Genomic DNA, 17,368 nt, shown 5'->3' on the forward strand with positions numbered 1-17,368 from the left:
TTATTCCATAAAGGAGTCCAGCATTTTCACCACCCAGAAAGCCCATTACTAAGATAAGGTGGTTCACACAGCCTTTCTTGACCTCGCCAAGGCTTTTGACACCATTCCGGAATTATAGCTAAACTCACTAAACTAGGTATAAATCCCTATGTCACAAGATGGGTTGCCAACTGGCTCACTGACAGAATCCACACTGTAAAAGTTGCAGACTCCAAATCTTACTTCAAACCAGTCCAAGTGGAGTAGCACAGGGCTCAAGTCTCCTGTTTGGTATCTACTTCTCTGAAGTACAGTCTAACACAGAAGGCCTTTGGCTAATGAAGTTAGCAGATGACTGCAAACTAGGAGCCATAGTCGAGTCCCCAAATGATGTGGACATCCTACAGAAGGGCCTCACTGAGACAAATGCCTGGTGTCAGAACCATGGCCTCAAGCTCAATGTCAAAAAGTGCATTATCATCCCCTTTGGTAAAACCTCAGTACCCATGAACTACCACATAGACGGCAGTCTGCTTAACGCTGAATGTGTGATAAGAGATCTTGGGACCCAAGTGGACACTAATCTCTCCTTTGATAATCACATCACCACAGTGGTCAAGAAATCCTTCTACATGGCACACCTCATCACAAAAGGGTTCTCATCCAGGAAAAAAGAGGTCATTGTTCCCCTCTACTGCACACTCATTAGACCCATTATAGAGTACAATGCCCCTTTTGGAATGTACCTCACAAGACATCTGCAGCAGCTGGAAAGGCCACAGAAGTAACTCACAAAGAGGATTACTGGCCACAAACAGATGCCCTACACTGACCGTCTCAAAAAACTCCAGCTTTACTCTGTAGCATATCGCCTACTCTGAGGTGCTCTCTGCCTAACATATAAAGCTATGTCAAACCCAGAGCTGTTGGACATGCTCTACCTAACAAAATCCCAGTCCTCCATGCTACATGCTCTAGGGACATAAACCTTGTCACCACAATAAACAGGACATGCTGGAGGGATAGATTCCTGTCCCAGAGACTTCCCATACTCTGGAAGAAGCTACCCATCTATGTCAAGCAAAGTTCCTCATTAGCACTCTTCAAGAAAAATCTTGATAAGTGGATGGGAAATAGGAAATACACCCCGGAGATCACTTCTGTGGCTCTGCTCAACAGGGGCACAGGAAAATAACTTTCTTGGGTGACGTAAGCCAGGGAACCTTGTTGGCTATGCTACTTAGGCCCTTGGGCCTTTAGTCTATTACCTACCTATCAGCCTATGAACTCCTCCTTGGATCTCGGCTTTGTGCTGGAAAAGCTTAGCTTACCTCCTTTTTAATTGACAACATCAGCAAACCTCAAAGTCTGGAGCCTGGAAAACTATCTTACCTTTGGCCCTCACTTCAGCTAGGAGAGTTTTAGAGCTTCAGGCACTAATGGCCATTCCTCCCTTTTTTATTTTTCACAAAGACAGGGTGACCCAGGAAAAATCCTTCATTTATGCCTACAGTAGTGAATGAGCTGTCACTCAATCAGGCCATAAACCTACCTACCATCTTTCACAACCCATCAAATCTGGTGGGGGGAGGATACTGTATTCACTGGGCATTTACAGACAACTAAGATTATAATTGTACAAAATAAAATCCATTCAAAAATCTGATCAACTGGTTGTTTCTTTCATGAACTTTCATGGACTCTAAACTGAGCTGATTGGTATCCGTGCAAACCATTACAAGATAGATCTCTAAGGCCACCTCTTTTTGTTACTCTCTTCACTGTCTCATGCCCTCAAACACACACTACCCGAGCAGTAGCAGCCTCTGGAGCTTTCTACAAAGGAGTGAAAGTCAGGTCCAACTACAGGATTGATGCCTTTTCAAGTTCCAGTACTGCCTTCACTACATCAGTCCTATCTGGCCTCTTAGACAGTTCTGTTCCCTTTTAACCAACAAACCTTACTTTTCCTTTAGCTCTGGGAGTCACCCATGTGTTTGGAATACCACAACAGTGATTTCAGTCAGGATGTAGTACAATTGTGTAAGAACTTACCATAACAGTAGATATCCTGCTGGTCACTGCTGCAGTATTCCTGCCCACACTCCTTCCCTTCTACACTTAATTTTCTCCTTACTCTCTCTTTCTCCCTCACTTCCTATCCCAAGGAGAACACCCTAGGGCAGAGGTGGCTTTTTTACTACTTCATACTATGCTCTTCATAGCCGAGAAGTTTTCTGTCTCAGGAGTCTTCAGACTTCTGGTTTGGAGATAATCTGAGGAGTTATGCTCTTATATCCTCCTATATACCCCTAAGCTTGTGAGATGAGGTCACACATTGGATAAACAATTCTGGTTAGTTAAGCTTTGGTACCCTGGAAGGATGACAGCAGTGATTACTCGTGTGTTAGGAATACAACAATAGTGATCATTCGGACATTTACTGTTATGGTAAGTTCTTACACAGCTGTACTTTTAGTACTCCAAGATGGATAAGCTTCACTAGAATGTTGGAAGATGATCCAGTTAAGCAGCAGTAGAAAATACAAAGGATATGGAGGTAAAAAAAATCGGAACAGGTCTTGTCAGGAATTCAATGTTACATTTATTTTTATTGAATACTTTTGTAAATTTATCTACACAAGCTGTTTCCCATTTCAGGTTTTATGGCCTCCTTGGCATCACATACTGTTGCAGTATCCTTCTAAATCCATACCACCACCTATTTGTGCCTATACCTGTCCATAGCAAGATGATTTCTGCTCCTACCACATTAATAAGCATGAACTTTTCCTCCTTAAGATCAGGGTGCCATGCTTAATCCCTACATGAGATGCCTGCCTGAGCTGTGGTGTGGCCTCTTGGCATCCTACACTACTGACCACCCTAAGTATCTAGTGTATTGACAGAATTGCAGAAAAGTCCCACAGAGGGCAAGAACAGATTGCTTCTACGTTCCTCCTCTTTATAATCTCTTCACTTGTTGCAATGGATGGTAGCTAAGAATTAATTCCAAAATGTCCACATTTACATATTCCCTTGTACTTTTGCATATTATATAACTCCGTTTAATACCATTTTCTATTCTTTTAGTGAAAAATGTCTTAATTTTATGAGCCAGCAAATAACAGGATCAAAATACTCATAAACAAAAACACATACACACACATATCATCTTCACCTTTCCAGATGATAAATTGAAAACTAGTTGTTGGTTCTAGCTAGTGTATGCAATGAGCTTCACATCAGCTGGTGTCGTACATATATCAACACGTTGAAAGTTTCAAATTTAAAAACAAAACCAAATCGACTTAAAACAAATGACAGCATAAGAAAAAAGTACACATCAGTGTACCTTCCAAGCTCTCATACATACACACACTTACACACACACACACACACACACACACACACACACACACACACACACACACACACACACACACAAAATGCAGATATAAATACTTATAGAAATATTTATATAAATACCGATTAATATAATTCTGAAACTTAAGACTCAACCATCCAAATTACAGATTATAAATATGTGAAAAAGAAATGTATAATTTATTTATTTATTTTAATTTGTTTGCCAGGGTAGAGCACTGATAACATATGATCAATTTCAGTTAGCCCAGGAGAATAGCAAAAAAAATTCTAGAAAAGAATAAAAGCTGACAGCAAAAGTGATAGTGAAAACATGTCAGTAGTATATACAGTGTAGTTCAACTAGTAAATTACAATACGATCTAACATATGGTAGGTGTAAACATTTGCTTAGGAATAAACATATACATTTTAAACATTTAAACACAAGATATCAACACATTCTAACCACATTTAATACCAATGATTTTGCAGGAGAGAAAACCTTTCTTCCTGCACACCCCTACCCCATGGCTCCTGCTAATTACATATACCAACTCCTATCTCACACAATAGTGGGGAAACAGCATAAACCCTTCCCTGCCATAACTTTGATTTTGTTGATTGTTTCAGTTTAGATGTTTTTAAGTTTAGATATTTTTGAGTTTAGATAATATTTGTTGACATTTTTCCTATTGATCTTATGCAGTTTAGATTATTTTAAGTAATCCCATAAATATATATATATATATAGATGTATGTATATGTATATGTATATATGTACACACACACACACACACACACACATAGCTTCAGACAAAAGTATTGCAATCAACAAATTGTATAATATCATTACAGATAATTTAGAGGAAAATATCTACATTTATGAGTGGGAAAAGGTCTACATACAATAACTACTATGTTAGTGAACTACTTGGATTGGCACAGCCAAGGGGGATAAAAAAGATTTTTAAGATGGTCAGGCCATGGTTATAACAGAAACATTTTTCCGTCCTCACCTAAGATGCATTTCCTCCACAAAGAACATCTGAAGAAAGTGATGTAGGTCATAAGTGAAAAGCATGTCCTGACTCAAACCTTCACTAATCAGCATAATATTATATTGCAGTATTTCACACTTATCACTCCATCAACTGGGTAAAATAATAATGTTTTTATCATTTTTATTTTGATAAATCAGGAGACGCAGGTAAGTGGCACACATTGTTTCAAATTATAACCCAGTGATGGCAGCACTACCATGCCAGTAAGAAAACTGAGTGGATCTGGAGTGAAGGGGTAAGAATGTGTGTGAAAATAATTTGTTTGCAAAGCAGTTGACATGGGTAAGGGAGACTTGGAGACACGGCGGATCACAGAGGGAGTGGTAATAGAGGGGCCACTGGTGCTGGCCCAAAACACAACTCTGTAAGTTTTCAGCATGACCTCATAGTGTGGTGATAGATGTTGGAAGCCCATCTGCAAGGCAGTAATACATATGCTGTTTATCCTCTTGGAACAGGTTTGAATTTTGTGACTTGGTTATTATGAACTTGTGCACATTTCTCTTTTTTATCCAATTAGGTATCAGTAGTTTAAACCAAGAGACCATCTTTCATTCAGCCATCAGACCTATTTGGCTCACTAGAGTGCATCCAAGGACAGTAGACTCTTTCCTTTAATTGCATAGGTTGCATTATAGGTGGCAGTGGTCAGATTCAAATCCCCATCAGTGTTAGCCATCAATCACATATTAGTGGCATTGGTAGTGTCTGGCCACCCCATCACATTATATACACCCATATACTGGATTCAGCCCCCTAACAAGCATTTAACTCATTCTGATTGCCTCACACAAATGCAGTCTAAAACAAGAAAAAGCTCACAAATACAGTCAGGAGAAAGCATTTTGCTGGACAGGAGGCAAGTGCAACTTCACACACATATCCCCACTACTTATATATTCCAAGTCTGAGGTCACACCACCATAGGAAAAGGGGAAACTCCAGTATACTTGCAGTTTGTTCTTTGGATCATGCAGTGGTGCAAAGGTAGCATTGTCACCTCACAGCAAGAGGTTCTCTGGTTCAATTCTTGGCTGGGGTGCCTTCTGTGTGGAGTCTGCATATTCTCCCTACTTTCGTGTGGGTTTCTTCCGGGTGCTCCAGTTTTCTCCCACGTTACAAAGACATAGATCTGAAGCATTTCTCCCCGGGCTTCCACTGAAAATTGGCTTTGTTCCAAGTCAGACTTTCCCGGTTAACAAAATAAATAAATAAATATGCAGAAAATCTGTCTGGTTGCCCACTAGTAATTGCACATATAAGTGCAAGTCACTAGTGTTTTGAAAGCAAGCCTGTTTAAATGCCTGCTGTTAAACAAATGGTAACTGGTGAATTACAATGTCAGTAATCCCAGCTCCACAATTCTTTGAATATTTTCCATTAATTAGAACCGAGTTTTTTTTCCAACAGTTGTGTGGTCTAGAGTGAGTTTTTTGAAGAAAGATTCCCATCTGAAAAAAAAAGTTTTACCAATGTCACCTACAATTCAAGTCAGGCATGTCAAGCAAATTGTCTTGTCCATTTTGCTGACATCATTTTGTAGTGGACCTATACATCTATTGGTACATATACACATTTGATTTCGTATAGTCACCTGGTTTATATAGGTAAAGTATTCTTATTAGATAGTTCATTGTGGATTCAGATTGTGTGGTTGTTTAAAATTCATACAAATTATCTTCCAAAATAAGCAATATGAATAGTTAAGATGATTGTTTTATATTTTTATTTTTGACATATAGAAAAACATGCCCATGCACTGCCTGTTGGCACAATGCCATTTCTAAAAAAATGGCAATGCAGGTCAACTAAACATATAATTTTACTTGTCTTAAACAATCTGAAAAGTGTTTTTAAAGGAGAAAAATCTTCCCATAGAAAAGAAGTCAAGATAGTATTCAAGAAAATGATTAAAAATTATTGACGGAGACTTATTCTAGACATCCACCTAAAAAGTTTTAATATGCAGTATTTTTTAGCACAAACAGTTCCAGTTTGTATATTCTAACAAAACATGCTGACATATCTAGCACTTGGATTTCCAGTTTGTACATTCTAACAAAACATGCTGACATGTCCAGCACCTAGGCTGATTTGGGAGACATTTATATCCAAGGACATCATGGGTGGGTTGTAAAGGGTCACACTATAAAGGTGTACTAGAAGAGTAAAGCAATAAGAAGAAGCAGAGCTTTCAAAATCATTGTTCAATGAAGTTGCTGAGTTGCATAAAATCTTATTTCACACGGCTCTAGTATTCTTCAACTTCTTTTTTTAATTACAAACCAGTTGTTTTGCCATTGAGACGTACTTTCCTGAATCAAACATCTAAGATGATGTCTTGTGGGACTCTTATCAGGGTTGGAATATTTGATTGTGTGTGACATAATATGCTTTATAATTGAAATGGCAGAAATGGTCTGATTTGTCATGCATAAACCCAGTGATTAAAGTCAAGGCCTTAATTGGGTCTGTGGTTAGTGGTGCAGTTTCTTTCTCTGTAGAAAGCCTTAATTATGCTAGGAGATGATATTATACTAGGTATAGGAGGGTAAAACATAATCATCACAATTTTCCAATAATAATGACAGTGACCAAAGTTTTAATAGAGGGGGGGAAGTTTTGAAACAACAAACATTCATACATGAATATCCCATGTACTAGAGAAGCTTTGTGGTATCTATATAGTTCTAATTCCAGATGAAGCTCCTGGTGTTTTTTTTCCATTACAACAGTCCAGTTTATTACGTATGTTATTAAGCTCTGCTACTACTCAAACGTGTATAGCTTTCCAGACTGCATTTTAAAAAATCTGCTACATTTTCAAATCCAATTTATCCATAGATTTTCAAGTCAAAGAATTGTAGTCTTCTTTGGTTAAGATGCCTTGTCTGACTTTCTTTGCTAAATGAAGGTTAAGGGTTGCAAAAGATGATATTACCAACTTCAACACTGTTTAATGTTTGGTGTTGGGAAATATAATGTAAGTATGAGTTATATATTTTATTTTTTGGCCATAAAGACATACTGATTACTGTTAATCTTTGATTGAATGGCATGATAGTCTCCATTGATTCATCAAATGAATAACTTGACCTAATTTAGAACAATAGTTGTTACTGCCAAAAAGAAAACACTGGGAGGTACACGTGTAGAAATATCATTAGAGCTGCAATATTTCTACATGACATATATTCAGATTTTGTTCTTAAATTGACATTTTTCTTCATAAGTATAACTCTTAATACGTTTGTAAATAATGTAAACAAAAATTAAGTTCTAGAAGAAAATGTACACTGTATTTTAGGAAGAACATAATATTGACTGCAAATGAATGTCTTTTACAGGAACAGGTCAGAGTGATTGTATCTTCTCCTATATAAGCACTGCATTTTTGCCATGTGAGCAAGCTATTCAGTTATTAAAGCAAATACGAGTGATAATAACTGATGCCATGTACCTTCTTTTTAAGTGGTCTGTTTTAAAAGAAAAATTTAATGTCTGTAAAAGTAGGTTAGGTTAGGTTATCTAAGAAAGGAATAAGGGAAGAGATATACTTAAAACACTAACATATAAAAGATATGTCTGTCTATAATTTTTAGCAGTTTTAACTATAATCATTACCTTTGTGTTATCTTCCTGAAACTTGTGATATAAAACAATAAAATCACATGGATATTCAAGAATTATTTTTATACAATAATTTCTATGCAGTCTGCCATTCTAAACAAAAGCAAAATTGTAATCCACATCCAGTAGATCTGTGGATTATATAAAACTATCAAAGACGGGGGCTTTATGTGGCTTTATAATACTGTGGTTAATGAACAAACAGTACCATGATCTAGTGGATTCTTTACTAAAATAGTGTTATTTATGAGCTATTTAATGTGATTAAAATCATCTTGTGGTAGTAGATAGTATTAGGTGACTTTTTTTTCTAGACTTGCAATGTCCATAATTTTGATGTTTTGATTTTAGACTGTAAATAAAATAATGCAAATAGTCTGTTCACTGGCTGGGCATGCATTTTTATGCTTACATGCATAAGAAAATCTGTCATAGTAGCAGGGAATAGTAGAAATGAATTGATGTTACATAACTGAAAAACTATATAGTGAAATATAAGAGAGCATATCTTTGATGTTAATACACAGCTTATTTCTGTTAACAATGTAAATGGCATCAAGACAGTTTTGGGGGCTTGAATCTTCATTCTATAGACCATTTTTGTAGGACTTAGGCACAGATGTAACATTTATTTATTTATTTATTTATTTCAGTTTGATTACCGGGGAGGTCCACTGGGCGTTGGTAGCCCGTTTTCAGTGGAGGCCCGGGGAGAAAAGCTCCAAAACAAGGAATTATTACAGTTCAAATATTTTGATTACAAGGTAATATAAATGTACATGCAAAGTTTTAGGAACTGTGAAATACAAAAATAATTTCAATGAACATGCAAAGTCATAGGCACTCAGAATTACAAATAATAAGGCAGTTACATAGGGAATATTAATGAGCATGCAAAGTCATAGGCACTCTGAAATTACAAAAATAATTACAAAGAACATTCATAGTCATAGGCAGTCTGAATTACAAATATCAGGTAGTTTCAATTTTGTATTGGGAGAAAGGCAACCCATGATGAGTATGTTTTACTATGTAGGTCACTAAGTGTAATACATTTAGAAGGGACTAGGAAGAAGAACAGGAGGAGGTTAGTCAGGGGCAAATTGGGTAGAAAGTTTAGGATTTGTAGGCTGAAGAGTGCAGTTGCAGATTCTGTTATGATAGAGGTAGGAGTGAAGCTGAGTTTTGAAGTTATTTAGGTTGGAACATGTCCTAAGTGACAAGGGCAGGGCATTCCATTTTTTAGCAAGTGTAAAGGATAAGAGAAGCTGGCCAGCCGGGTGCTGGGGTTTTTGAACTGTGATCAGGTTGTGTTGAGAAGATCTAAGTGGTCTGAGGGGGGTATAAGGGTGCAGAATATTAGAAAGGGCAGGGCATTTAGAGGGGTGTAGAAGTAGTTTGAAGGCTGTGGTGAGTTGGATGAGGTTGAGTTGATTGGGAAGTTCAAGGGAGTGAAGGGAGGAGCAGTGATGAAAAGAGGATTTGACGTTTGTGGCAAATCTAGCGACTTTGTTGTAGCATAGCTCTAGTTTGGTGGTAAGAGAGGATGAAAGATTAGTGAGCAGGGGGGCACCGTATAGGAGGGTAGGAAGGTAGAGGCAAGGGTTGCTCTGGAGTGAGGGGAGAGGAAGTGGTAGTTTCTATAAAGTAGACCTAGTTTTATGTGTGTTTTTTTGATGTTCAGTTGGATATGGGAATTAAATTTTAATTGATCGTCGATTGTGACACCAAAAAGTTTGGAGGAGGGTACGATTTCGATAGGGGAGTTATTGAGGCTGGACATTTGGAATGACTTTTTGTCAAGAGAGGAGGATCTAGAGGGAGAGAAAAGGAAAATCTTAGTTTTATTGGCATTTAGGGAGAGGTGATTTTGTAGCATCCAGTTTTCAGTGGTTGAGAAGGCACTTTGGGTTAGGGCTTGGAGGTCTGTTAGGTTTGGGGCGGAGCAGATTAATGTTGAATCATCCGCATATTGTACAATAGTTGTGTTGGGGATGGCCTTATGGAAGTCATTTATGAAAATATTGAATAGTAGAGGGCCGAGTATAGAACCTTGAGGTACTCCAGTAGGGGTAGGAAGAAAAGTAGAGGTTGCTTGGCCCCATTTTACCGCTTGGGATCTGTTAGAAAGGTAGCTGGAAAACCAGGAAAGGGATTCTGAGCCAAGGTTGAGATTTGATAGGTGACTTTGGAGGTGAGTGTGAGAGATCATATCGAAAGCTTTTGATAGATCTAGAAGGACAGTAGATACTATGTTACCGGAATCACGAGCAGAGTTGACTGAGTGCAAAAAGGAGAGAAGGGCAGTGTTAGTACTGTGTCCTGGGCGGAAGCCGTGTTGGGTAGGAGAGAGAAGTTGGTGTTGGGTGAGGAATGGCAGAAGTTGTAAGTGGAAACATTTTTCTAGGATTTTGGATATAGGGGAGAGAATGGCAATAGGGCGGAAATTTGTGACTGTACAGTTTTTGCCACCTTTGTGGAGAGGTAGGATGAAAGCGGTAAGCCATAGTTTGGGTACGTAGGATTCAAGTAAAGACCTATTGATTAGGATGCTGATGGGAAGAGCAATAGAGTCAGAAGCAATTTTTAGGAAGGCAGCTGGGATGTTATCGGGGGCATTGGAGCAGGGCTTTAGTTTATGAAGGAGTTTCTTTATTTGGTCGGTAGATACTGGTTTTAGTTTGAAAGAGGGTGGGTTAGAACAGTTTGAGGAAGATAGAATAGTGGCGGGAGATAGGTGATTGTTAGGGAATGTTTTAGTCAGTTCAGCAATGGAAGAAGTGAAGAAGGAATTAAATAGTGAGGCTATTTCGAGGTCGGTTTTGCTGGTGTCTGGACAAGGGTTGTTTTTAGTGCCAGGTCTGAGGAGTGAATTGATGGAATTCCAGAATTGTTTGGGGTTTCTAGCATGGCTTTCTTGGAGTTGGATGTAGTAAGATCTTTTATATTTAATGATTTGTTTCTTGGTGAGGTTTCTTAATTGCTTGTATTTAAGGAGTGTTTCGGGTTGTTTGAGTTTATGGTAGGTTTTCCAGGTTTTATCTCTTAAGAGCATTAGCTTTTTTGTATTTTTGGTGAGCCAAGGGGAGGTTTTTGCCTTAAGTCTAATAGTTCTAGGAGAGGCTAGAGAGTTAAGGACTGTTAAAAATGTTGAATTGAAATAGTGGACAGCTTCATCTAGTGGTAGTAGTCTTAAAGGGTTCCAGTTGATAAGTTTAAGTGAGTCAGAGAAGGAGGTAGGGTTAAAGTTAGAGAGGTTTCGAGTGTGAATGTAGTGGTGGGAGTGGGGGGGGGTAGCTTGTATGGCATAAGCAGGGAGGTGGTCTTCAAGAGGGTCTGGAGAGGTGTCGGATTTTATTATTTTGTTTGGATGAGATACGAGAATCCAATCAAGTATGGATCCAGGAGGATTAGCTTTGTTTGGTCTGGTAGTGGAGTTAATGAGTTGGGAGAAATTAAATAGGTTGATGGTTATTGAGGGATTTGGGTTTGAGATTTTACTCCATTCGATGTTTACATCACCTAAAATGAAGGTTTCTAGATTAATATTAGAGGAAGTCCAGGATAGGATGTCTTCTAGAATATTAGTATTGTTGCCTGGAGGACTATAGAGACAGATGATGCAGATAATTTTATGGTTGTTCATTTTTAGTAGGCCAATTACTAGTTCAGTGTTACTGAACGATGGGATAGGGTTTGGGTAGGGAGTAATGGACAAGAGGTCGGAGTAGATTAGAGCAACACCACCGCCTCTTTTATTAGGTCGGTCGCATCGTAGAGAATGGAATCCTGGGGGTAGGAACTCAGAGTCATTCATGTGAGATTTTAGCCAGGAGGAAAACAATACAAGTAAAACTATTTTTCAAAGTTGCATTTATTTTTGTAATATTGAGGTAATATGATATAAAACTGAAACAAATTTTACAAACCTGCCACTGTTTTTTTTTTTTTTTGTTTCTACTAAAACTTGCATTTTGCTTTTAAAAGTCTGTGTAACTTGCTTAAATTATCTCCAGTTTGGAGCTCTTAAAAATACTGCCAAACATGAATGAAATTGCTTTAACCCCTCCTGCCTTTTTTATTTTTACTAATAGTCCATGCCTTTATACCCAAGAAACAAATTTTGTTTTTCGCCTTGTCAGATTTTTTTGTATCCAAACTTTGAAGTTAGAACCTAGATATAAACTTTTCCATCTTAGGAAAGTCCGAAGGAAGCCTTCACATTGGAAGGAGATGGCAAATACTCTGTAAAAAACTAAAATAGAAAACAAGTACTGAGAATTTATGTTAGCAGTAGTTTCAAAGACTGTGATGTTTGATACCACATAGAGCCTGGCAATACACTCGTATGACCATGTGTTATGTGACACTGAATAATGTACACTGCATTATTATTATTATTATTTTTTCATGTTGAAAACATAAAAATTAGCTGTACTTGTGTCAAATACTAAAAAATATATTTATGATGGAAAAGCTTTACCAGAGAGAGATGAATCTACAGTCAACAAATTTAATGGGACAATTATTTTATTTTGCATTATTTACCAATGCTGGTGGACTGAGCCATGTGGTCCATATTTAATATACTGACTGAGCTGGAAAGGAAGATAAAATGGGGATATGTTTTACTTGACTTTCCTTTCTACCAGGTGAACAATTATTCAAAGAAAGAGGCTGAGCAATCAATTCAAGAAATTATATGTCTACAGTAAGCAAAGTTTTTCCAATGATATTGCCAGTGAATATTCAGTGTATCTCTCTCTAATTAAATTTTAATTTGCTCCTTAAACAACTGCTTATCCATGAGTGTAGAATAATTTGATTCAAAACTTGCAATTAGTCAACATAAATGAATATATCCTTCAACCAAGAAGGGGATACTTTAGTAATTCCAAGAACATATTCTACAAGTTATGGCTACTAACAAAATGAATATCTTCAAGCCATACAACTACCCACTATATTTTCATATTGAGTCTAATATACATATACCATGTTGAGATGTGAAATAATTAAATTTAATTGTGATTTTAAAATATTATCAGGACTTCTATTTTAAATTATTTTTTTATTTTAAGATTATTTTTATATATATATATATATATATATATATATATATATATATATATATATATATATGGGTCTGTTTTCAATTGCTGAAAGGACTTAATGTTGAATATTATTTTCTCAAAACGAAAATAACAAAAACGAAAATCCGGAACTGTGTAATTTTTCCCAGGGCAAGTAAACACTTTCCCAACATGAGGAAATATGCCCTTTTCCCTACTATAGTACAATCCTGGAATTCGTATATATAGTTGGGGTGTGTGGGGCTGCAGCCCCCCCACATTAGGGGGAGAGGGGGTGTAGCTCCCCACCTAGGTGGGTTGCAGATAGTATGGTGTGTTTTGTGAAGTTTTAAACAAGTTTTTACTTCTCCTGGGAAAAACTATGCACTTCCGGATTTTCATATTTGTTATTTTCGTCTCGAGAAAATAACATTCGACATTATGGACTTTTGGTAGTTGAAAATAGATCCATACATAGATAGATAGATAAATAGATAGATAGATATGTATATTGGTACAATAATAGCTTTCATAATTAAAACATATTATCTATTTGATATTTTTTGCATAACATTTTATGTAACCAACAGTTCCTGCAGCAATAAATATGAAACATCTGGTAAACTTAAACTTAGAAATCTAAAATGTTGTGTCATTACATACACATTAAGTAGGATTAAATCATTCCATCTAGCTGTTATCACCATAACTTTCTAAGGGATTTGTGGCTTTCTTTTCTTCATTAAAATCAACATACTTTTTACCTTCTGTATATAATGGATTTTGGTAGATATAATAAATGATGCAATTGAAATATAATAAGTGGTAATACAAATATATTTATAATATTTGATACACCACACAAACAATAGTGTTAAGTAGAATTTGCCACTCACTTCATCAGACATACATAAAATTGGAGATATATTTATGTGATTATGCATTGCTAGAAAAATTAATCAAAGAAATTTAATCTGAGAAACCACAGAAATCTCATCAACAAATGTAGCGATAATTTTGCATAGAGGTACATGAAATTAATAAATCTGTTATTCGCAATTCACATCAAGTTATGAATCATATTCAGAATATCAGATATTTAACAGTGTCCAATATTATAAATGGGAGAAATAGTCAGCAAATCTTTGTAATGTATTAATTAAACTGTATCCAAACTGAGTTTAACTCCAATTACCTTAGGTTTAAGAGCCCGCAGAAATGGATTAAGAGTTCCACCATGTAAGAGCACAAAAATGGAACAGCCTTTGTAAATTTCTGCAGAGCTAAGATTATTAGTTGTATAATCTTCACTATCTGACAATAACCTGTATGTGCATATACAGAGAGTGAAGAGCTGTGTATTCCAGGGACAAATTATGATATTAAAAGACAGTAAACCTATAAAACTTAACAAAATAATCAAAAGATTTGTTACAACATATGTTAGGAAAAGACAAATAGTTTCATAGTGTCATAGTTTCATAGTATAGTACTAGGCTATCTGCCCTGGGGCATTTGTAAGCCTAGCCATAGTGATGTGGCTTTTGCCACCCCATGAAATGGTACAAAAATGTACAGAATAAATCTAGAATACTGTGCCCCTGTCTAGCAGTGACACAGATGTGACCCCTGGGGTAAACTTATGATCTCCCATCCACTCATCAAGATTTCTCTTGAAGAGAGTCAGTGAGGGGATCCTGTTCCAAAGCATGGGAAGCCTCTGGGTTATGAATCTATCCCTCCAGCATGTCCTATTCATACTTGTGCCGAGGTTTAAGTCTTTAGCTCTCGTGGTCCTGATGGATTTGGATTTTTTGAGGTGGAGCATGTCCATCAGATCCTGATTGGACATGGCCTTGTACGTCAGGCAGAGATCACCTCTGAGCAGGCGGTATGCTACTGAATAGAGCTGAAGTTTCTTTAGTCTGGCAGAATAAGACATATGTTGGAGACCCTTGATCCTTTTGGTGAGGTACTTTTGTGGTCTCTCCAGCTGTTGCAAATGCCGGGTGAGGTACATACCAAATGGGGCATTGTACTCAATCATGGGTCTGATGAGGGAGGAATATAGGGGTACAATGACATCCTTGGATCTGGATGTGAATCCCTTCATGATGAGGTGTGCAAGGTAGAATGTTTTTCTAACCACTTTGGCAACGTGGGTGTCAAATGAGAGGTCGCTGTCTACTTGGGTCCCTAGGTCTCTGATTACTTTTTCCGTACTCAGTGGGTTGCTGTCTATGTGATAATTTGTGGGTACTTTGTTTTTTCCAAAAGGGATGACTATACATTTTTTGGCATTTAGTTTAAGGCCGTGACTACGGCACCAGTTCTCTGTTTCAGTGAGGCCTTTTTGTAGGATGTGTGTGTCTGCTGGTGTATTGACTATGGCACCTAGTTTGCAGTCATCTGCGAACTTTGTCAGCCACAGCCCTCCCATGTTTGCTTTAACATCTGAGAAATAAATGCCGAACAAGAGGGGTCCCAGGACAGATCCCTGTGGGACACCACTTGTGACTGGCTTTGAGTCTGACATTGCTCCAGCGATTTTAACTTTATGGGTTCTGTCCTTTAGCCAGTTTGCAACCCATCTAGTGACATAAGGGTTTACTTTTAAGCTGTTTAGCTTATCTATGATGCCTGAGTGGGGTATTGTGTCAAAGGCCTTAGCCAAGTCCAGGTATGCTGTATGGACTGCTTTGCCCTCATCAATGGCTCTAGTGACTGTTTCGAAAAAGTCAACCAGGTTTAAAAGGCAGGATCTGCCCTTTACAAAGCCGAACTGGGTGGGGTCAAGTGTCTGTAGGTCCCCTATGTCTCTGTTTATGAGTTCCATAATGATTCTTTCCATAGCTTTGCAGACCAGGCTAGTTAAGCTTATGAGGCGGTAGTTTCCAGGGCCTGTAGAGGCACCCCCCTTGTGGAGTGGGACCACTGTTGCTGTACGCCAGTGTTCAGGCACATATCCCGAAGTAAGGCTAAGGTTAAATAGCATTTTTATGTGTGGGTTTAGCTCCTCTTGGAGTTCACGTAACATGCACCCCGGGATACCGTCAGGTCCCATTGATGCTGTGTTTTTTGCTTTGTTTAGGGCAGTTCTCACTTGGACATCTGAGATGACAGGGAGATTACATTCAGCTGGGATAAGTATTTCTTCTTTGGGGGTGAAGGAGGGGAGAAATTTGCACTGAACCTGTCAGCCAGAATGTTAGCAATATCTGTGGGTTCAGTGTATTTTTTGTTGTTGTGAACCAACAATGAGCATATCTGAGGGTTTCCACCCAGGTTTCTAACATAGCTGAAGAAGGCTTTGTGGTTATCTTTAGTGTCCTCAGCGATTTTTCTCTCAAAGTTTGCCTTGGATGTTTTTATGAGAGAACGTAGTTTTCTGCTAATGTTGATCAGAGATGTCATCCCTTCATGGGATTTTGGTCTGACATGCAGTAGCTTCCTTCTTTTGTTATACAATTTGTTTATGGCTGAGGTCCACCAGACAGGATGCTTACATTTGGTGGAGAGGGACTTGGATTTGTTTGGGATTGCATGATCCATGCATTCTTGGAGATGTCCATAGAAAGCATTTGTGAAGGATTTGGCATTGTGGGATGTGGTATCCACTGGCACAGTGGGCTTAAAGGATACCATCTCAGTCTTAAGAAGAGTGAAGTCTGCTTTTGAGAAGTTTTTCACTGTGGTCTTTTGTGCTGGGGGTGGAGGGGAGATATGTATATCCAGGGTGATTAGTTTGTGGTCAGATCTCACTAGTAAGGGGTATACTTCTGGTGTGGAGCATTTTGTCCCCATGTTTGTGATGATCAGGTCTAGTATATTATCTCCCCTAGTGGGAGAGGTGACTAGTTGTTCCAGTGCATTTGAATTTATGAATTCCAGGAACCTTTGGGCTAGGGTATTAGGGCTAGAATAATGTACCCAATCTATGTTTGGGTAGTTAAAGTCTCCCAGTATGATGGTATTTTGTGATACATTCATATCCTCCAATGTCTTCAGGAAGGCTGAGTGGGGTTCTTGAGATTGGGAGGGTGGTCTGTAACATGCTACCAGTTGTATAGCAGTTTTGCCTATGGTTAGTTGCACCTGTATGGTCTCTGATGCTTCATGTGTTGCTACTAACCTGGAGGTGTGGGTTTCCTTTATGAATATGGACACTCCCCCTCCCTTTGTGGTTCGGCCTGGGTTTTGGGGCCTAAAAGCATGATACGAGTTATAGCCTGGTAGCGCTGGGGTGCTCTCAGGAGC

The sequence above is a fragment of the Protopterus annectens genome, chromosome 14.part0 (assembly GCF_019279795.1).
Source record: "Protopterus annectens isolate FY-2018-M chromosome 14.part0, PAN1.0, whole genome shotgun sequence".
Classification (NCBI taxonomy): domain Eukaryota; kingdom Metazoa; phylum Chordata; order Ceratodontiformes; family Protopteridae; genus Protopterus; species Protopterus annectens.